We start from the raw sequence: 21784 nt of genomic DNA on the forward strand, positions 1-21784 counted from the left end.
AAAACTTGGCTGCTTTTAAAGTCCTGACTTTGATCTGGGCCATAGATCCGAGAAGATGAGGAATGCCTTCGTCACTGCTTCAAGAACATGAAAGGTGACTGTGAGGAGAAGGCGGGACTCCAGTACCACAAAGGACAGTAAGACAATATGATTTTAGCCTCTGAAATGATTCTTACCTTGCAGAGCCAATGTATTTAAATAGGACAATCTACTTGAATGCATTTTGTAAAGTAAAAACCCTATGCAAGCATAGGAGGTACCGCTAGCATTGTTTAGAAAGGGGTCAGTGCACACCAGTGGGGAAAGCTCTGGTCTGGGAGTTAAGACATTTGAATTCTAGTGTTGACTTTACTCTTAACCCTCTGGGTAAGCTTGGACAAGCTCTCTCATGTCCTTTGTCTCAGCTTCAGGATTGGTAACATGAAGATTGACTCAGTTGGGGTTTTCCGGTTAGCAGAAAAACAAATCAGATTTGGCAAAAATGAGATAGTTCACAGAACTGAGACAACAGCTTCAGGAAGGACAGGAACCAAAGATGTTCTGGAGCTCTGGGCTGATGTTCAAGATTGAATGACAATGGGACTGGCCCGTGGCCGAATGGTTAAGTTCACACTCTCTGCTTCCCTGGCCCAGGGTTTTGCAGGTTCAGATCCTGGGCGTGGACATGGCACCGCTCATCAAGCCATGCTGAGGTGGCATCCCACATGCCACAACTAGAAGGACCCACAACTAGAATATACAACTATGTACCGGGGGGCTTTGAGGAGAAAAAGGAAAAATAAAATCTTTAAAAAAAAAAAAGATTGAATGACAAAATGGCACAGTCACAGCCCAGTGGGAAGGGATGCCAGTAGCCACACTTGAGGAGGGACGGAGGGCCTCTGCTGATGTAGGGTGCCTTAGTCCATTCCATTTGGGCTACTGTAACAAAATACCATAGACTGGGTGGCTTATAAACAACAGAAGTTTATTTCTTACTGTTCTGGAGGCTGAGAGTCTGAGCTCAGGGTGCCAGCATGGTTGGGTGAAGTCTTGCTTCCAGAGTCCCAGACTTCTCATATTCTCATACGGCAGAAGGAGCTAACGGTCTCTCTAGGACACCTTTTGTAAGAGCATAATCCTATTCATGAGGATTCCGCCCTTATGACTTAAGCAACTCCCCAATGCCCCACCTCCTAATACCATCACCTTTGGGGGTTAGGATTGCAACATGAGAATTTTGGGGAACACAAACATTCAGACCACAGCACAGGATTAACTCTTCAGTTGTTGGATCAAAGGGAGATGTGGGGTGGTGGTCCCAGGAAGGGGATGTTGGAGAAGACATTCAGGGTTTGGGAGGCAGCTATTTACCAACTGCTATGGAAGTATTTCAATATTTTAACAACTGGTAGAGCTGTCTTGTGTGTATCTGCTGAATGTTAGAGCTATGTCTAGGTATAAGGAGCTATTTATTATTTTAGGCCTCATTGCTAGGATGAATTGAGAGGAAAACTTCAGCAAACACTTTTTTTCTGTCCTTGTCTCCTACCACTTTAAACTCACATTTGGGGGAGAGAGAATCTGGTTGGCCTAGTTTTACAGTCGATGCCCACACTTGGCTAGGGGAGAACAGAGCACCCTGAACGACAATCCCACCATAGCCGCATCCAATGGAGTGGAGGCAATTTCTTAAAAAGAACTCTGAGCTCTGTTACTCTAGGGTGAGATAAAAGTATTTAATAACTGGTATGGCAGGGACATCAATCAATTAGAACATACATCAGCCCTTGACTAGGGAGCAGGGTCCTGAAGGTCCCTGCCTGTGCAGGGGGTTAACACTCTGTTACCAGTTGTGCTGTTGCAAGAGCAGGACAAATCCTGGGAGTCTCAAAAGCAGGAATGGGATAGTCAGCATGGAGAAGGGGAATATGGGAGCAGGGGTTTGGGACATGGTTATTGCTCTGTTTCCAAAAGAAGTGGGGGAGAGGAATGCTGGGCTGAGGAAAAAATCATAGCTGACTGTTACAGAGGGGTTGGAATGTCACTTTGGTGAAATATTTTGCTTCTCTGAGCCTAACTCCTTGTGGGGAGTCATAAATAACCCATGAAGCTGGAAACTATGGTTTCTAAAGAGTGTACGAGGATCTGAGTGGTGGTATTTTTGGCTTTCACAATGACTAGGAAATGGGGAGGGTGTTACTGGAATTTGGTGATGGAGTCAAGAATAATAAACATTCTACAATGTCTGTGGTGGTCATGCTGTCCTACCCAAAATGTCAATAAGGCCTCTGTTGAGAAACATTGCAAGGAGAATTTTCCAGAAGGGGCTGCTGAAGAGAGTACTGCCATGTGTAGTGCAACGGACAGAAGAGAGATAGACCTAGTTGGGTGATAAAGAGACCCTTTTTTTATTTTTTGTGAATTAGGTCCATAAAGACATCTGTCATTTAATCCTCATGCCCATCCCCTGAGATACAGTTAATGACCCCTTCTTAGACATCAAGAGAGAAACAAGATCACGGTCATGTCACAAACTCAGGACGAGTCTAGGAAGAGTTGTGGAGTCCTGGAATCAATTACTGTGGGAAGCTGGAATTTCTGGACATCTTTGAAAAGGCCCCAGAAATTCGCATATTTGTTCAGATAGAGTTTCTCCTAGATTGACGGAGGAGACCATTAATGGGATCTTCTGGTCTTGTTTCAAGGACTCAGTTCTCAGTAATCTACTAGACTCTGGGGACTGACCTTAAGATCAGTTTTGAATAAACACTCCCTTGAAAGGGCTGGAAATTCACACACAACTGCAGCTCAGTGGAAAACTGACTGAAACCAGCCATTCAGATTCAAGATTAACTGAAGAGTCTCGACATTGAAAGTGAAATGCAAGAAGTCAAAAGTTAAAGAGATGAAGGAAGGATGAGTTACGATTTTTAAAAATAACAGTTTATATGACTACAAAATCAATATACATTATTGTATAAGATTTTTATCAAATATTATTCTTCTCTATTGGCTGTATATGGATTTTTGTACACATGTCACATTTTAAAATCATCAGAGAATTCCTTATTTCCAATTTTCTATAATTCCATCATAAGTAATTTTTTATCCCCTTCGCCTAAAGCTTTGTGCTAAGGTGCCACTACCTCCCCGAAGGGAATTACAAGAAACGCTAAATTTACGTTACCCAACTACCTCGTGGTAAAAATGAAGGACATAAGAGTAGATTTCATCAGATAAGTGGTTTATTATTTAAGTAAGCACTTGCTTGGCGGGGGCATAAGAAAGGAGCTCTAACCAAAGTGGTAGTTGTCTCCAGGGATAAATACTGCATTTCAGGAATTCCGGTCCCTGCGCGTTCATCTAGGGTGGATGAGCGACTTTCCACTTTCCGCCCTCTCCCAAACCCCGGATGCAGACACCAGGGGGCGCTCGCGCCCTTGCAGTACTGCATCTGGAGCCCTTGCGCTCAGCCTGTCTCCTGCAAAGCGGCGCTGGCTGCTGACCCGCGAGAACCGCGGTCAGTGAAGCGCAGAAGCAAAGCGGCGCCTAGCTCGTCCGCGCCCGGAGGCTGAGCTGAGGCCAATCTGGAAAGGGACCAATGGACGCAGGGCGGCGATGAGGGCTGGAACCCGCCCTCTCCACTCCAACCGCAGGACCGGCGGGGAAGTTCAGAGCATGGGCAAGAGGATGGCAACAGCATGCAGATTCGGGGAAAGAGGAGGAGGTGGCTGACAGCGATTGGGATAGTTAGGATGTCGGAAGGACCCCCTGAAAGGTTTCAAATGTTACAGCCCCTCTTTCTGGACGCTCAGCTAGGCATGATGGAAGCAGGTTCGGGGAACTTTTAAGAGTATCACTTGCCCTTTCTCTTGTCTCCTTCACCGGTCTTTAGCGGTGGTGAAAATACCCTCTTTTCATTTTCCCAAGGCGAGAAAGTATTTTCTCACAAAAATGGGTTCTTGCTAAATTCCCAGTTTCTATGCCTTCCTCCCTAACATTAGTGTACACACAGCAAGGCTGATTGTAAAGGACGCCGTGGTAGGTTTGTTTGCACGGTTCAAAAATGGGTAACGATGGTGAATTTCTAAAGGGGGCCAGAGGGTGACAGCGCAGAGTCGCTAGAGACCTGGCGCCGGGCTCTGGCTCTCCTGGTGGGCTTCACGTCTCAGGGTGGAGCCTCGCGGAGGGTAGGCTGCATAGATCAGACCTACCACCAGGGTGTTTGATGAATGCAGAGTCCCCGGCCTCAGCTCTGCTCTGTTGAAACAGTATCTCTACGAGTGGGAACCTGCAGGTTAGGAATTCCAACCACAGGCCACTGCCGACGTTCGTCTTTCTAAACCTAGAAAAATGTCAATTTCGACACCCCCAGATGATTCTTCTGCTCACCAAAGTTTGAGCATCGTTGTTTTGGCGTTTTATAGCCCTTGTTCCGAACTGTTGGGAAAAGGAAGGGCGAGGAGGGAACGTAACCTTTTACGACGGGTATGGGTCCCCGGAGCGCAGGCTCCTTGACGCAGGAAGGCAAGGCAGGTCTTGAGGAGCCGGGAAGTGGGCACACAGCACCTGCGTACCAGGGGGCTCCAGACCTCCCAAAGCCACCGCGGTTTAGCAGCCTCACACTAGCCTCGGTCGGGGTGGAGGAGCAAAAGAGGCTTTTTCCCGCGCTAGACGCCCAGCTACAGCGCGCACCTGGGGTGCCCGCCAGGTTTGGGAGGAGGGGCCGGTGAGCAGCGCGGGACTCGCTCCTCGGAGGAACTCCTGTAGGGCGGGGGTGGGAGAGGAGGAGGCGATAAAGTGGGGGGCGTTTGGGATTTAGGCCTGCCTCCCACCTCCCCAACCTCCGCCCCCGCGGCCACCTTCCGCTCTATAATTGGCCGCCGGCGGGCCTTCCTTTCCTCTTATCAGATCCTGGGCGCCCAGCAGGAGGGGAGCGCTGGAGAGGAGGAGGCAGCTCCGGGCGGCCGGGAGTGGGAGCGGGAGAGGGAAGGGGAGAGGGCGAGGAAGAGGGACAGGGAGAGGGAGAGAAGCTAATTAAAAGGGGCACACAGCGCAAGGGGAGTGAGAGCGGTGCACCGCTAAGAACCAACGCGCCCGAATTTGGATCTCCCCTAGGCACCAAGAGGTCCCCAACTTTGGCTGGAACCTTGCTTTGCACAGGTCAGTTCCAATCTTTCTCTGCCCTTCTTCGAGTCGGCTTTGAAAAGTCTATTCGTGTGGAAGGAAAAGTGCAGAGGGCGAGACACCTGCGGATGCAATGCAGTGCCATGGGCATTTTCTACAGCACGCGCCCAGGATGGCCCAGGGACCTTTGGGGTGGGGTGGCACGATGCACCCGGATGCCTCCTCGCGGGGGTCACTGGGCAGGGAGATTGGAGGTGCTGCGCGGCGCGAATGCAGAGACTGTGAAGATGTGTTGCTCCTGGGATCTTTTCCCTGTACTTGGGTGTTGTGAGCGCACGGCGGGAAGAAGCAGCTTTGGCTGCAAGACAGTGGCGACTTGAACATTTCCAAGTAGAAAGGGTTTAGTAAAGGCAACAATCTGGTGAGAAAGTGGCTTAGGGATATGTCTTGGAGGGCTGTATATAAATAGAAAGCACGCTGTCTTTATTTAGATTGTGTGTGGGGTCGCTTGGGAGAGCAGTCGAATGAGATCATAGGGGACAAAACTCACCCAGACACCCCTTGGCACTACCATAGATTAGCGCTGGGGACCAGACGCTGGACGCAAAGAGGAGCACCCAGGCAGGGAGCGCTGATGGAGGATGTTGGCGGTAGCCGCTCCTCCACGTCTCTGAGTCAGGAAACCCGGATGCTTCGCGCATTTTGCTTTGGTGTCTGGACTCAGGGGGCTCCGGCTTTGAGATGCATCACCAGGCTGTGGTGTTGGAGGGTTCTCTCTGCCCTGGCTTTTCCACTCCTAACTGCCCCCCCCCCCATTTTATTCCTCTGTACCCCTCCTTCGAGCCTCCTCATACGCAGCGCCTGGGCAGAGATGCCTCCGGCGGAGCTGGGCTTTGGCATATGGTGCGCACAAGCAAGACAGAGTTAGAGGCGGGCCGAGAGGATCCGGCGTGGGGTCCCTGGAGTGGCCTCAGTCCTAGGTGAGCGTCTGGACGCCGCCTGCAAGTCCAGAAACACAGGCCCTCTGATTTGGAGCTGGGTTCTTAGGTCCTCTGCGGGCAGCGTGCCCTGTGGCGGTCGAGCTCCGGGCTGACACGGGGTCGCCCCTTCTGCCTAGGTGCGGGCTTTGGACTTGTCCTTAGGGAAAGTGCCCAAATGGGGCTCGTGTGCAGCTCTCACAGGAGCCTGGATTCCTCTCCCCTGCCCTCCCAAATCGCTTCTGGAGCTGCTACTGAGAGCCCCACTCCCCCTGGAAGTTTCGGAGAGTCCTCTGCTGGCAACAGTGGAAGGGGGGTGAAGCCGGCAGGAAGAAAGAAATATGGGGCTAAGACTTCGGTGGCTCTGTGGGGTGCAGAGATAAAAGCGCTTTTCCGAAACTCCCCTGTTACAGGCTCTGGGGCGGTTCACCTTCAGAGGGCCAAGGAGGTCACTTCCTAGCTGCCCCGTGAGATAAAGAGGCCCTATTCGAATCCAGCAAACGAGCTTAAGCTGGGTGCACTGATGAGAATTGGTGTTGCGTTTCTGACAAGATGGTCCAGTTCTGCACACAGAGAATCACTGGTAACTTTAGAATGAGTGAATGATTAAATGAATGAATGAATGGATAGCATTTGGCTATTTGGTTGTTCGGAAAGAGCAACTTGGTTGGATTTCCTCTGAACCTGGCCGCAATGGCATGGTTACTGGAAGACAGACTTCAGGATAGTAATTTTTTTTTTTTTTTTTGAGGAAGATTAGCTCTGAGCTAACTGCTGCCAATCCTCCTCTTTTTGCTGAGGAAGACTGGCCCTGAGCTAACATCCGTGCCCATCTTCCTCTACTTTCTATGTGAGACGCCTACCACAGCATGGCTTGCCAAGTGGTGCCACGTCCACACCTGGGATACGAACTGACGAACCCCGGGGCTGCTGAAGCGGAAGGTGTGCACTTAACCGCTGTGCCACGGGCCAGCCCCAGGATAGTATTTTTTAAAAACAGCTTTATTGAGATATGATTCACATACCATACAAGTGTCCAATTCAGCGGTTTTTAGTATTTTCACAGAACCACTGTGAATGAGGTTCCTAACTACGTAACCATCACCACGATCAATTTTAGAACATTTTTATCACTCTGAAAAGAAAACCCACACCTATTAGCAGTAACTCCCCATTTCATCCCAACCTCCCCCTACTCCCTCCACCCAGCCCCTGGTAATCATTAATCTGCTTTCTGTTGACATTTCATATAAATGAAAGCATACAATATGTGTGTGGTCCTTTGTGACTGGCTTCTTTCACCCAGCAAAATGTTTTCAAGGTTTATCCATGATGTACAGGATACTCTCTAACTAAACACTGAGCATCTTCTCCTTTTCTGCCTGGGGAGCCCTTAGCTGGGAGAGACCTGAACCTCCAGTGCAGCCCTGACCTCCTGGGGGTCCCTTTGAAAAGACAGGAGCCACACTGGTGAGGCCTCTCAGTAATTCCCTGGGTAGGATTTCTTGGAACCCATCAGAATTCCTGGAGCAGTTTTGGGTAGGTCCCAGGCTTCAGGATTGATGGGAGGAGCCCTTTGGCCCTTATTCTGCTGCTAACATTCCAGCTGAGGATTTCAGAGAACTCTCGGGGCCTTCCATGAATGTTTTGTTTTTCAGAATCAGTCAGGGCTAGCCTTAAGAATGGGCTGAGCGAACTGGTATGATTTGGGGGGCACTGGGGCAAGCCCCAGCACCCCAAGAAGACCCTTTGGGGTGTGCTCCCTTCGGCTTTTAAATTCTTCCTAGTGTCACCTAATAAAACACAAAGACCATTTGCCTGTTTTCAGCTGACAGTCTCTGCAGTTGTGTGACTGGAGAACCACATTTGCTGTCATTTGGCTCCTAAGGCAGCCAAAGGACCGCTGTTTTCAGGGCCTGTGAAGTGTAACCCGATTCCTTTGAAGGACAGGAGCCTTCCCGAATTGCTTGCCGCAGGCTGAGGTGGCGGTGTTTGAGCACTGAGCTAACAAATTATCTGAGATTACTACAGTTTGTGTAGAACGAGATCATTGGTAAATGAGGCACTAGATGGTCCCCGGGGCAACAGGGGGGCCACTGGAGGTGGGGGAAGGGAAGAAGAGGTAAGTTTAAAAGAAAATGACAAAAACAAACTTCCCGCTTGGCGGATTTGCCCCCATGGTGCTGGAGGTCAGGAAAGCAATCTCCGCTTGCTGCTTCTGTAACTAAATAAAAAGTGGCAAGGATCCAGCTACTCTTCTGTCTACAATCTGCCTTGAGTGAAGACCAAACCTCATCCTGTTCTGGTGAGGGGTGACTGGTGTGTGTGTGTGTGTGTGTGTGTGTGTATGTATGTGTGTGTGGTGGAAGTGCTGGCATTTTTTTTTTTTTTGAGTACCTGTCCTTTTCTCCTTTAGAAACACATTTAAATCTTCCAGTTACTTGCAGAAGTAAATATTATTCTTCCTGTAGAGATAAGCTCACTGAGCCTCGGGGGCATAAACTACCTTGCCTGGGGTCACAAAACCAGCAAGTGATGGACACATGGTTAAGAAAAGTCTATATGAAATTTGAACCCAGATCCCGTTGGACACATTCTCCCTCAGCTTCTTTGATGGGGGTGGGGGAGGGGCGTGTGACTAGCAATGGATTATATCAACTGAGGCCATACAATCTAGTAACTGAAATGGGATGGAAGGCAGACAGATGTGGGTGAAATCAAAACTTGCTCCTTCTGTGCCCTGTCCATGGGCACATCAGTGCTCTCGACAAACTTTTCTGTCAACTGGCCTTTGTTGGAGCTAGCCTGGCAGGCGTCTCTAACTTTGAATTTTATGCAGCAGTGCTCACGGTCTTTCTCCCCAGAAATTACCTGGATTGTTTATGAAAATTGATCTAGAGAGAGGCCAGCCTTTGCCGAGTCCATCTGAGTGTCTTAGAATGTGTCTGTAACTAGGGCCACTCAGGGAACCCTTTACTGGATAAAGATTTCTTCCTGAATGGCTTTCTGCCTGGTTTTGTAGAAAGGAGCACACTGAATTGATATCTAAAAATGATATTCTACTGCAGGATTTTTGCTTCCATTCTTCCTGTACTTTCCAGCCCTGCCTCCTGCCATGTACTGAAACTGTGCTAAGCATTCACAATGCAGTGGTGAATAACACACTTTGGTGCGTAGGAATGCAAATAGCCAATTACAGTATAGCGTTAAGTGCTGCAGAATGGAAAATAAAAATTGCTACTGTAGGAACCATGGAGGCGCATCTGGCCCACACTTGGAAGATCAAGGAAGCCTTCTTGAAGGATGTCTGTGTTGAGATGTGCAGTTATCTTGTATACTGTCCATATGTAGTATAGAGTTTAGGTAACAACACTCCTCCACTTCTTTGACCAAGAAGCTTTGTCAGTCCTTAACAAAAGAAGGAGGGAAAAAAAAGCCAGGTGATGGATTCCTGAGTCAAGGAACCGTCACTCCAATTTGCCATACTTTTGGGATGGCTCTGCCTTCTATCGCATAGAATTTACAGCAGTAGTTTAAGACTGTTTGAGCAGCTGTGTTTCTGGGGCTGATTGTCAGTCAAGTCCCTTGCATTGGAGTCATTCACAGGGCTGCTGTTAGCCTACATAGGGTCTTTCTATGAATTAGAAATATGTGCTCTGTCTGGGCAGGCCCGTGCCGTTGGGAGAAGAAAGCAGCGTCCTTTCCTCTGGGTAACACAGCTTTGCATACAACTTGAAGAGCAGAGTGTCTGCTAATTTCAAGCATCCCTCACTCTAGGCCAAGTGCAAATTGTGCAGTGCGTCGGCTGTGACCTGTACACATCAACCCTGATCATTCACTCATTGATCATTCAATCAATCAATATTTATTCATTGCCTTTTATGCTCTTTGAACCTTTTTCATTATAGTTAAACTCCCCATCTAGATGTCTTATAGTTCCTAAGACCCAGAAGGTAAAAACAGTTACTGAGGCCATGAATTTAACTGGAGAGTTGCAATGGGATAAGGAGCAAATGTACCTCATTGGAGGTCTGGTTGGTGACAGATCTAGGCCAGTGCTACACAAACTGTGGTCTGCTGGTTGGTGCCCATCCACAAACTGTTACTTCTCCCCTGAAAAGATGACATTGCACCAGGATGTAAATCAAATATGTCACTAACAACACTGTTAGTTCAGCTGAGATATTTTCTCATAGCAAAACTTTCTTGGTAAAAGAAGCAAGACAATGCATAGATTTACATTTTGGCGTAAGCCAAATTGTGGACCAATAACAAACAGTTCACGGAAGAGCTATGTTGAATGACACCAATCTAGGCGACATTGGCCCATATCCGGCCAGGAAGGAGATTTTGGCTCCTTTCTGTCTTTATACTATTTTCTTTTCTCTCTTTCTCTTTCTCTTCTTCTTTTCTTTGTTTCTTCTGCCTCCTCATCCTCATCTTTATAATTTCCCCTCTCCTCTCCTTTCCTTTATGACTGTTTTACTAATCCTTCCCCTCCTTTCGATGTTTCTCTCTCTTACTATTTCTTTCTCTACTTTTTTGATGCTGTGAATTTGATTCAGTTGTTTATATTTTAAAAAACAAAATGAGGGGGCTGGCCTGATGATGTAGTGGTTAAGCTCATGCACTCTGCTTTGACAGCCTGGGGTTCCTCAGTTTGGATCCTGGGCCCAGACCTAGCACCACTTGTCAAGCCATGCTGTGGCAGCATCCCACATAGAAGAATTAGAAGGAGTTACAACTAGGATATACACCTAAGTACTGGGGCTTTGAGGAGAAAAAAAGAAAAGAGGACTACTGGCAACAGATGTTAGCTCAGGGCCAATCTTCCTCACCAAAAAAAAGCATTAAAAAAAAATGGTAAGCAAGCTAATTGGTTGTTAGCCAAAAGGAATAAAACAAAACAAAACAAAAAACAAAATGAGAGGAGCCCAAATACAAAAGATAAGAAATGAGAATGGAAAACAATCACAAAATTAGAGGAAATTAAAAGAATTGAATAGAAATTAAAATAATTTTACACCAATAAATTAGAAAACTTGGATGAAATGGATTTATTTTTAAATAAAATACAAACTACTGAAACTGACCTTAGATTATACAGAAATTATGAATAAAACAATAGGCATAACAATTTTGAAATAGTTTATAAAAAGTAGCCTCCCCCAAATGCCAAACCTCCATGGTTTTGCAATTGAACACTAACAAAAATATTAAAATATTGATAATACTAATGCTATTATAACTGTTCCATAGTACCATATACAGAAAGAAGGGAAACTTCAAAGTTCTTTTTATAAAAAAAAAATACTGACATAAAAATTTGACGCAGCATAAAATAAGAAAGCTACAGACTAATATCACTTATTAATATAGTATACTTATTAATATAGATAGCATATTAGCAAATAGAACCCAGTAATGCATCAAAAGAATGACATGCCTCTCTACTTTCATTACAGTTACTGTATAGTAAGGCTTGCTATTAGAATTGTGAGTCATCTGATTTCATTCTTCTTTTTAAAGGTTATTTTTAGCTGTTCTAAGTCCTTTGCATTTTCCATGCAGTGTTTAGAATCAATTTGTTAATTTCCACAAAAAATGACTTGTCGAGATTTTGATTAAGATTGCTTTGAATCTATACATTAATTTGAGGACATCCTAATGATATTGAAGTTTTCAATCCATGAACATGGAACACTGCTCTATTTATTAAGGTCTTCTTTAATTTCTCTCCGGAATGCAGTTTTGTCTTTTTGTAGTTTTTACACCAAAGAGTATGGAAGTCTTGCATGACTTACTAATTTCTAAGTATTTTGTGTTTTTTCATGTTATTGTACATGGAATTAAAAAAAATATTTTCTTTTCCACTTGTTTGCTGCTATAAGCATATGATTGATTTTTGCCTGTTGATCTGTGTCCTGTAGCCTTCCTAAATTAGTTCAAGTACATTTTACTTTCCTTAGTAGGTTTTTCATGATTTTCTATGTAAACAATCATTTTGATTATAAATAAATACAGTTTTACTTCTTCCTTCCCATTCTTTCTTCCTTTTATTTCTTTTTCTTGCCTTATTGCACTTGCTAGGACCTCTAGTACAATGTTGAATGAAATGGTAAAATGTTACAGTGTTGACATCTTATCTCATTTTTGATCTTAGGAGAGAAACATTCAATATTTCACTATTAAATGTGAGATTAGCTGTGGGTTTTTCATAGATGCTCTTTATCAGATTGATGAAGTTCCTTTCTATTCTTAGTTTCCTGAGTTTCTTCTTCTTTTTTGTGAGAAAGACTCACCCTGAGCTAACATCCGTTGCCAATCCTCCTCTTTTTTCACTTGAGGAAGATTAGCCCTGAGCTGACAGTGGTGCCAGTCTTCCTCTATTTTTTGTACTTGGGATGCCTCCACAGCATGGCTGGTGAGAGTGGAGTAGGTCTGCCTAGGGGATCTGAACCCACAAAGCCGGGCTGCCAAAGTGAAGCACATGGACCTTTAATCACTCAGCCACTGGGTCAGCCCCTCCTGAGTGTCTCTTTAGTCATGAATGGGTAGTGATTTTCTCAAATGCTTTCTCTGCTTCTATTGAAATGAGATATATATATATATATATATCATTTATATATATGATTTCAGTCTGTTAACATACTGAATGATATTGATTTTAAAATATTAAATGAATCTTACATTCCTAGAGTAAACCCTACTTGGTAACAATTATTATTATTTTTATGTATTACTGAATGTTATTTGATAATATTTTGTGAAGGATTTTTGTATCTATGTTCAAAACGGGTGTTCTGTAATTTTTAGCTTTTGTAACAATGTTTGGTTTTGATAAAAAGATTATGCTAGCTCACCTTTGTTTTCTGAAATGATTTCTGTGGGATCAATGTTATGTCTTCCTTAAATGGTTGATAGAATTTAGTAGTGAAATCACCTAGGGCTGCAATTTTCTTTCTGGGAATATTTTTAATAACAAATTCAATCTCTTTAATAGATATAGGCTATTTGGACTTTTTGTTTCTTCATATGTCTGTTTTAGCAAGTCGAGTGTTTCAAGGATTTTTTTCCCATTAAACTGAATTGTTGGATTTATTGGCATAAAGTTATTAATATTTTTCCTTATCATTTTTTGATGTGTGAAATATATAGTGATGTTCTTCCTTTTATTCCTGGTATTGTTAATTGTGTTTTCTATCTTTGTTCCTTGATCATTCTTTCTAAAGATTTTCAATTAATATTTCAAAGGAGCAAATTTGGCTTTGTTAATTTTCACTAATGTTAGTTTTATATGTCGTTGGTTTTTACTCTTATCTTTGCTGAATCCTTTCTTCAACTTAATTTGGATTTAATTTGCTTTTCTTTTTCTGGCTTCTTTAAGTGAAAATTAGACCATTAATTTTAAATCATGCTTCTTTTTTATGTAAATATTTTAACCTATAAATTTCTCTCTAATCCTTTAGCTGTATCTCACAAATTTTCATGTGTTGTGTTTTTATTTCCAAATTTTTAAAAAATTCCAAATTTTTTTTTAAACATTTTATTTTTCCTTTTTCTCCCCAAAGCCCCCCGGTACATAGTTGTGTATTTTTAGTTGTGGGTCCTTCTAGTTGTGGCGTGTGGGATGCCACCTCAGCATGGCTTGATGAGCAGTGCCAAGTCTGTGCCCAGGATTTGAACTGGCGAAACCCTAGGCCACTGAAGCGGAGCATGCGAACTTAACCACTCGGCCATGGGGCCAGCCCCCCAAACATTTGTTAAATTTCAAGTATTTAAAAAATTTCCCTTATGGTATCTCCTTTGACCCATGGATTAATTAGAAGTATGTTTAATTTCCAAATATTTTGAATTGGTAGAGATATTTTATTATTATTGATTTCTAATTTAGTTCTGTTGTTGTCAGAAAACATACCCTGTAAGCTTTCCATTTTTTGAAATTTATTGAGTTTCATTTTATGGCCCAGAATAGGGCCTAGTTTGGAAAACTTTCCATGTAGAAAAAACAGTACATTCTGCAGTTGTTGGATGTAGTGTTCAATAAATATCAATTAGTTGATAGAGTTGTTCCCGTTTTCTATATCTTTACTGATATTTTGTCTAGCTATTCAACAAGTTCCTGAGAGGAGCATTAGCATCTCTAATTTTGCTTATTCTTTCTTTAGTTCTCTCAGTTTTTGCTTCATGTATTTTTGAAGCTCTATTACTAGCTGCATCCATGTTTATGATTAAATTTTCTTGATTAGTTGACCCTTTATCATTCTGCTATGTCCAGGATTTGAGGTGAGTTTTTATGATGATTTCATGCCCCTTCATTTTGGCTCACTTTTTTTTTGGGGGGGACGATTAGCCCTGGGCTAACTGCTGCCAATCCTCCTCCTTTTGCTGAGGAAGACTGGCCCTGAGCTAAGATCCGTGCCCATTTTCCTCTGCGTTGTATGTGGGATGCCTACCACAGCATGGCTTTTGCCAAGTGGTGCCATGTCTGCACCCAGGATCCAAACCAGCAAACCCCCAGGCCGCCAAAGCAAAATGTGCACGCTTAACTGCTGCGCCACCGACTGGCCCCTTGGCTCACATTTTTTTTTTTTTTGACATGTTCCTTTTCAGTTTCCAGTCTCTTTGGCCTTCCTGAACTTTTCTGCCCTTTAATACTTTGTGCTAATAAGACCATGGGTTTCCACTTGATTTCTAGTCACCAAGCCATGAATTATGGAGAGTTCACTCGGGGGGAAAAGGCGAATCACCAAGCTAATACTAACAAAACGATGTCTTCTTTATTCCTAACTTAGAGTTGTTTTCTACTGTGTCATCATGCTAACAGATAAGAGTAATAATCACTAACTTCCTCAGGGCATCATAAGCTAATCCTGAAAACCCTTATGATGATTCTGGATGTGAGGAGGGTGGTATTTTCATTAGAGAGAAGAAATAAGGAATGCCAAACAATGTCAACACACTGGGCTGATACATTAGGCCTGTTTTCAGTCCTTGTTTTTTTTATCTACAAACCTGTATGACCTAGATCATCAATTGACTGTACAATTCTCTTTCTATAAAGTTTTGATATTAAAATATTAACAATGTAGAGTTGGAGAAGGCATCTTAGAGGTCATTTTGTTCAGTTCCCCTACCCATAAATTCAGGAATCTCTTCAATAATATCCCCTATGGGTAAAGCTTGGCCAGCTTCTGCCGCAGAACTTGTAGTAAAAGAAAAGAACCTGTTCTAACTGTTAGAAAATTTTTATTCCCAAATTCCTATCTCTGTGTTTCAGCCCATTGATTCAAGTTCTATTTGCAAAAGCTGCACAAAATATTCTTGTTTTATCTTCCACGTGAAAGCTCTTCAAATATTAGTAGATGTCCTAAAATTACATGCCTTCGATTCTTACTTTCCTAGGCTTCAAACATGCTTAAACATCCCCATTTCTTTCAAAACTTCTTTCCGTGAACTTGTCAACTAGAACCGCTAAGTCTTTCTCTAAGTCTGAATTGCTCTTAAGCCAAGTCTTCCACATCTTCATATGGTTTATTTTGAACCCGCGTAGAGCTGTCATCTGGAAAATGATAGAAATGGATAGGAATGTATTTTGAAAAGTTTAGAGCAGTTCACCCATGCAGATAATTGTTGCCCTTGTCATTATCTGGATCCTCAGTTTTTGTCTGAACCATTTTGTGAAGTTAATCCTCCAGTCTTAATGTGATGGGGGAGATAAAGACTTCTCAAATCTCCTTCCTCATTTAGCATCTACCCAAGTGGCAAATTCATTGGCTATAGTCACTCCCTTTTCCTTCGTGTTCTTTCAACCTGTTGCTAAAATACGCTATAGTTAGAACTTTTTGAGAGCTACCTGTATTCTAGTACATTATCACAATCATCCTGTGAGGCAGATGTTATCCTGCACATTTTATTGATAAAGAAGTCAAGTCACAGAGTGGTTAAGCTGGTTAGTCAAGGACCCTGGCAAATTATTGACAGAACTGTCTTCCTAACTCCCAGTTTTCTATTCATACCATCACTTTGTGCTAATTCTTTATTCTATTTCATACTTACTTTGCAATATGTTTGCTTGTGATCTTCCTTTTCAATAAAATTGTAAGTGAGATCACTGCGGGCAGGGATTAAAGAGCATAAAGTTTTGTATCTTCCTAAGTACCAAGTAGAGAGCTTTGGGATATAGTAGGACTCTCAATAAGAGATTCTTGGAATGAAAATTCCAATACGGTGAATAGCAAACTCTCTCAGAACTGGTATACCAGATGGCCAGCAACATTTTTTTTTAAGTTTATGGTATTTTTGTAAGTCAGCACAAATAGAATAGATTCAATTGAATTGAATCAAGGTTTGAGCGTATATATATGTGTGTGTGTAAGTCTATGCAATTCTGTGTGTAGATGTGGATGAGTGATTTACAAAAGCTTTAGAATAAATATTTTAAGGAAGTTTGATAAAACTGGCTTAATCAGAGCCTTTGCTCCTTGTTAGACTTAACTGTACAAATGAGATTAACTAAAACAAACATATGAAGTAGAAAGAGGGCTAATTAGCCCTAATGGGGAGAGTTTTAAGTTACTGATTACAAAATTGTGACAGCGTTTTGAGAAAACTTGTACTAAGCATTAGAAACTTTCCCCAAATTGGGTTTATACCTTCTGAACTTAGAGCTAAGTAGCCATTTCTAACATGATGTTTTTTAAACCAAAAGACAAAACAAAAAAATTAAGGCAGAGTTACTTGTTTCATGCAGGCTTTTGGGCAAAGTCTCAACAAATTAGGCCTTGACATTTTGGTAAATGTTAAAACATCTTGTGGCACTTTAGCAAGAATTGAGATTTTTCTTGCCCCTATTTTACTGTCCAAAAATTTGGAGAGTTGGCAGAAAACCTTGGGAAAACTAAAATTCCACTGATCCCAATATGTTATTACTCATCCTAATTTAAAATAAACAGAAAAGGGAAAGAATTTAAAGATAAGCTTTGGCTATGATTTTTTTTTTTTTTTCCATATAAATAATACTCAGTTTTCAAAAACAGGTGCCAAGACTAAGGTAGCCGTTGTTTATTTATTTACTTAAATTAAATTTTGTGAAATGCAGATTAAGTTCCAACATGGCAGATTGAGTATTGCTTCAAAACACCTCGACATGGGAACTGCAGAGCTTGGAGGAGACCAGAGAAAGGCTATTGGCTGGTGGATTGTCAAAGGACCCTTTTCTCCTATGTTAACACACTACCATGTGAGAGCTGATGAAAGTCCCCTGATCTCAAAGAGCATGCCCAAAAGACAAATGTGGCCTTTTCCTTACCTCTCCCTCTCCTTGCCTTATTCTGGTTGAAACCTATGGTTATAATATCTGAGGAACAAAATTTTAGAGTATTTTGTTTGAGTTGAGAGAGTGATTCTGCTGCTGCAGTTTTCTTGGGGTGTGGTGGACAGCTGTCTGGGTGATTGGCAGGTTTATTGACGTCTTGGTTGTGATAGGACTGGAGCCTGCTCCCATATCTTTTCAAATCCCCTGTATCATGCCTTCTGTCTACATAAGAGCTGCTCACATCCATTTGGATAACCCACCTAATGTTGTTCTATTTACCTCTGAAGGGTTAGAGTTCTATAGATGCCCCAGGGCTTTTCCTCCTGTATTTTAGCAAAATTTACTCAACGTTTGTCCCACTTCCTCTGTGCCCTGACAAATGGTTGGTTTACTAATGTGTAGTCAATTAATCCAGGCTACAATGCCATATATTATATATACCTTTATTAGTCACCTAATGTGTTGCCTATTCCATTAGGAATTTTAAGGAGATTCTAGTATGTGAATGTCTTAATCCAAAAAAATATTCCTTAGTAATTAGCATTTTGGAACTAGAGTAAGCTGGTAGAGGAAGATATTTTTTTTGGACCCCTAAGCACAATTCAATACATTCTTCAGTTTTTATTATAGGATCTTAACTTGATTGTTTATTTGATTATCAAAGCATACGGATCTCCCTTTAATTGGCAACACAACAGAGTGGCATATTAGACTGTCATTGGATATTATAAAAAAACATATTTCCCAAGAAAAAGTTTTTTGAATGATTGCTTGAGGGAAATACAATTATTTATTATTATTTATTTATTCTTCTGGATATACTGTATTGCTGTGGAATAAACCCAGAATATCACAGGTTTAAGTGCATGAGTCACATTGCTTTGAAGGCTTATAGAATTATGCTTTGCTGCATTCACTGAAATAACTCTTAGGTAAAAAGGAAATGAAAGCTTATATGATGACGCCAGAGCATATTCAGAGGAAAATTAATGGGCTCAAAAAAAGAATAGTATTAGATTAATTGAGGATTCAACAAAAATTCACAAAGAACAACAGAAGTTAAAAAAATAAAAGCAGAAAAGCAAAAGGAGGCAATTCCTAATGATAAGTGAAGAAATAAATAAATCAGAAAACAAAAAATAATATTGACAAGAAAAAAACTCATCTTCAAAAAAATTGGAAACTGGATAAATGTGTAGCTTATCTATTCTGGAGAGAGAAGTCAGAAACACACTACCTTAATACCGATAATGGAACGGTAACCAAAAAAGATATGTTTTAAGTTGAGCGATCACACAACTCTGTGCTGATAAATTCAAAATCAAAATAAAATGAATAACTTTATGGGAAAATATCGAGGCTAGAACCAAGAAGTAATAAACTTAAGTAGATGTATAAACAAGGAAGAAAGATTTAAAAAGTTGTGCAGGAATTAGCGTCAAGAAGGGAATTATGCCCATGTGATTTTTTCTCTCAAATTATTCATAGGTCTTCATTGAATAGGTCATTCTCATGCTACTTAAACTGTTACAAAACTGTTACAAAATGAAGATATGGAGCTTTCTACCTTACTTTATGAAGCTAGAATAATCTCGACACCAAAACCCTTAAAGAAAAGAAAATTATTGGTCAACTTCGGTTATTAACATAGATCCAAAAAATTAGCTATACAAAGTTGACATTATATGAAAACAATAATATGCGGATACAACAAAGATAAGTTAGCCTGGGAGGCGGGTCCCCTAAGGGGTCTTTGGGCTCTGGGAAATTGTCTGATTGGCAGGGATTCTTTGCTTATCCAATGCATCGATAAGCTGCACAGATTCAGTCCAGGACTGCAAGAATTCAGATATGAAAACCGTCTGTACAGAAGGCTTGCCCTGGCAGACCCAAGATAGACAGAACCTTGGAATCCCTGAGACACGGCAATGCCCAAGTCTTGCCTCGCAGAGAGACCTGGGGCTCAGTTCCAAAGACTTGAATGGTGTGTCTGTGTTAACAGGAACTTTGGGAAAGCAAGCAGCAGCAAAGGGCTGCTTTCCCAAGTGGAGCCATGGTGGTCTACAAGTCCACGCCATCTCTTGGGCCTCCCTCTGTGAGTGATGTGACCTTCCAGGGGGGACAGTATTTTGGCAACTTTCAGTGCTGCTTCACTAGAGCTGAGGCATGACAGGATACAGCTAAAGTGGTCTGGGTCAACTCCTTTTTCAATAAGCTGCCCTCTCCAAGGATCACCAAGGAATTCATCAAAGGAAGTGTTCAGGAAGCAATTGCCTATGCCAGCAACACTCTAGACTTGCTTATGACCCCAGCATCAGCATCAGAGCCCATCATGTTAGAGTCAAATATAGGGAAGACCATATTTGGAATTCCAGGAGCCAATGACCATTTTCCAACTATCGCACTGGAAGGGAAGCCTTCAAAGCCCTCGTGAAACAAAGTGTTCCCAACAGAAAATCTTCTCCCACTATTTCCAGTATTCCCTAGATGAAAAGATGCGCAGCTGTGTGGCCCTGGACTGGATTATAAAGGAGTAAGAGTTACCAGGAATGCTCTCTGAAGAGCAATGAGTGGTCTTGAGGGAGTTAGAGCAAGCCAGGAAAGCAGGATAACCATACTGTTACATAGAAAATAAAGAAATTTGGAGCTTAGCCTTGACTTAGATCCACAGTGGGCTTGACACTTCCTCGCCCAGGGATGATCTGCTGAGCCACACGACGCTGTGTGGCTGTCTGTAGCCAGGCCAGATCCCAGAGGCCACGAAGGATGGCAGAGGCCATTAAGAACTTCCTTGAAAGGGGTCATCAGAAGCTTTGGCACCTATAGCTACGACCTGAAGCCTGCACTAATCCTCCCACCCATTGTGTTCACAGAATCTGAGAGTAGCAAGACCCTCACAGGACCCAACACCCACCTGATGCCAATTTCCCCGTTATGTCTTCAGATTGAAAAGATGGAAACAGGATTGTTTGAAAAAGGTTTTCCAGGGCTGGCTCCAACCCAAAGCCTGGCTGACACGTGCCTCACTAGATTATATATATTGTTTCAAAGAATGGATTAGTGTAGATTCCCTCAAAAGAGCAGCAACCTGGACTTGGAGAAGTAGCACAATAGCGATTAAAAAATATTTGGGATTAAATAAGCAATGTGGATTGTTTGAAAAAACATACAAGGGTTAGAGTCTCTTCCGAAGCTATGTAAGCAAAGAGAGAGCTCACACTCTACTGGGTAAAATCCAAAACTATTGTGAGGATTTTATCTGGATCTATCAAAGTTCTTGAAGAGGCAATAGTATGAAAACACTAGATAAATCTAATGTGGCTTAAAATATCACTGAAATAATAATTTTTTAAACCCCACACTCTTTCACTTGGAGATAAATCGTTCCTACAATGGTGCCCTCACTCCTGGGCCTCAAGAAGAATTAATATGCAATTTTTATGAGTCCGGCAGTTGATCATATTCATTTTTCATTTGCAAATAGGTAACTTGAATTGATTTGTTTTTATTCTTGCCACCACAAAAGTATATCTATATAGAGAAAATTATAGGCATTTTAAAGTTTAAAACACTTTGAAAACTCATTAGCATGTAACAAGGAGTGCTTGTATTTGATTAGTTTCTTAAGAGATGGAGAGAAGGAATATTTTGGTCTCTCTGTTGTTGTTCAAGAACATAAAAAACCAATAGCTCAAATGTAGTGTCATTATTACATTTAAGTTACTGGAATATTTTGTAAGGAAGTAATATGACTTTGTCATCTATTTGAAAATGGCTTAGCTGAAAGCCAAAACCATTATAATTACATTAAACTTAGAAAAAACCGTAATAATTGCCATGAATAGGTAGGATTTCTTTCTGTATTGCAAGGATAGGTTATTGTTAGACACTATGAAAATAATTAAACTAAGAAGTAAAGATCAAAATATGAATATCTCAATAATCGAAAAGTCATAAAGGCAAGATTCACCATCCATTCCTGATTGAAAAAAATACTCTTAGTAAAAAATCAAGAAGCGTTTTCTTAACAGAAAAGTAAAATATATCTAAGCTCAACTGCTAGCAGTAAACTTAACGATGAAGTATTCGAGGCATTCCTAGTAAAATAATTGTTTTAAAACTACTAGCCTATACAATAAGAAAAAGTACATTGATTGCAAATGATGTGATTTCAACCTGGAAAATCCAAAAGATTGAATTGAAAAAAATAGAGAACTAGAAAGAGTTCAGAATGTTGGTCTATTATAAAATAAATACATAAAATCAGTATCTTCTCTGTATTAAAACATAATCCAAGATCCCATTCATAATTGGAACTAAAAAGTTAGAATAACTGAAATATACTTTGAGATGGGAAAAACCATTTTACCCGTGACGCTGC

The 21784-nt window shown here is 41.9% G+C and overlaps 1 protein-coding gene and 1 pseudogene across 2 annotated transcripts in view; both read left to right on the forward strand.

The window, feature by feature from the left end:
• Positions 1 to 4472: 4472 nt before the first annotated feature.
• On the forward strand, positions 4473 to 20141 carry LOC103547512 (protein limb expression 1 homolog pseudogene; annotated as a pseudogene).
• COL14A1 (collagen type XIV alpha 1 chain) overlaps positions 4723 to 21784 on the forward strand; it is a 216993-nt gene continuing 199931 nt past the window's right edge. For both annotated transcript variants that reach the window (XM_070630921.1, XM_070630920.1), the window contains exon 1: positions 4723 to 5145. The gene's annotated coding sequence lies outside the window, so the exon portion shown is untranslated. The remainder of the gene's footprint in view (positions 5146 to 21784) is intronic.

Source organism: Equus przewalskii, chromosome 8 (genome assembly GCF_037783145.1).
Source record: "Equus przewalskii isolate Varuska chromosome 8, EquPr2, whole genome shotgun sequence".
Classification (NCBI taxonomy): Eukaryota; Metazoa; Chordata; class Mammalia; order Perissodactyla; family Equidae; genus Equus; species Equus przewalskii.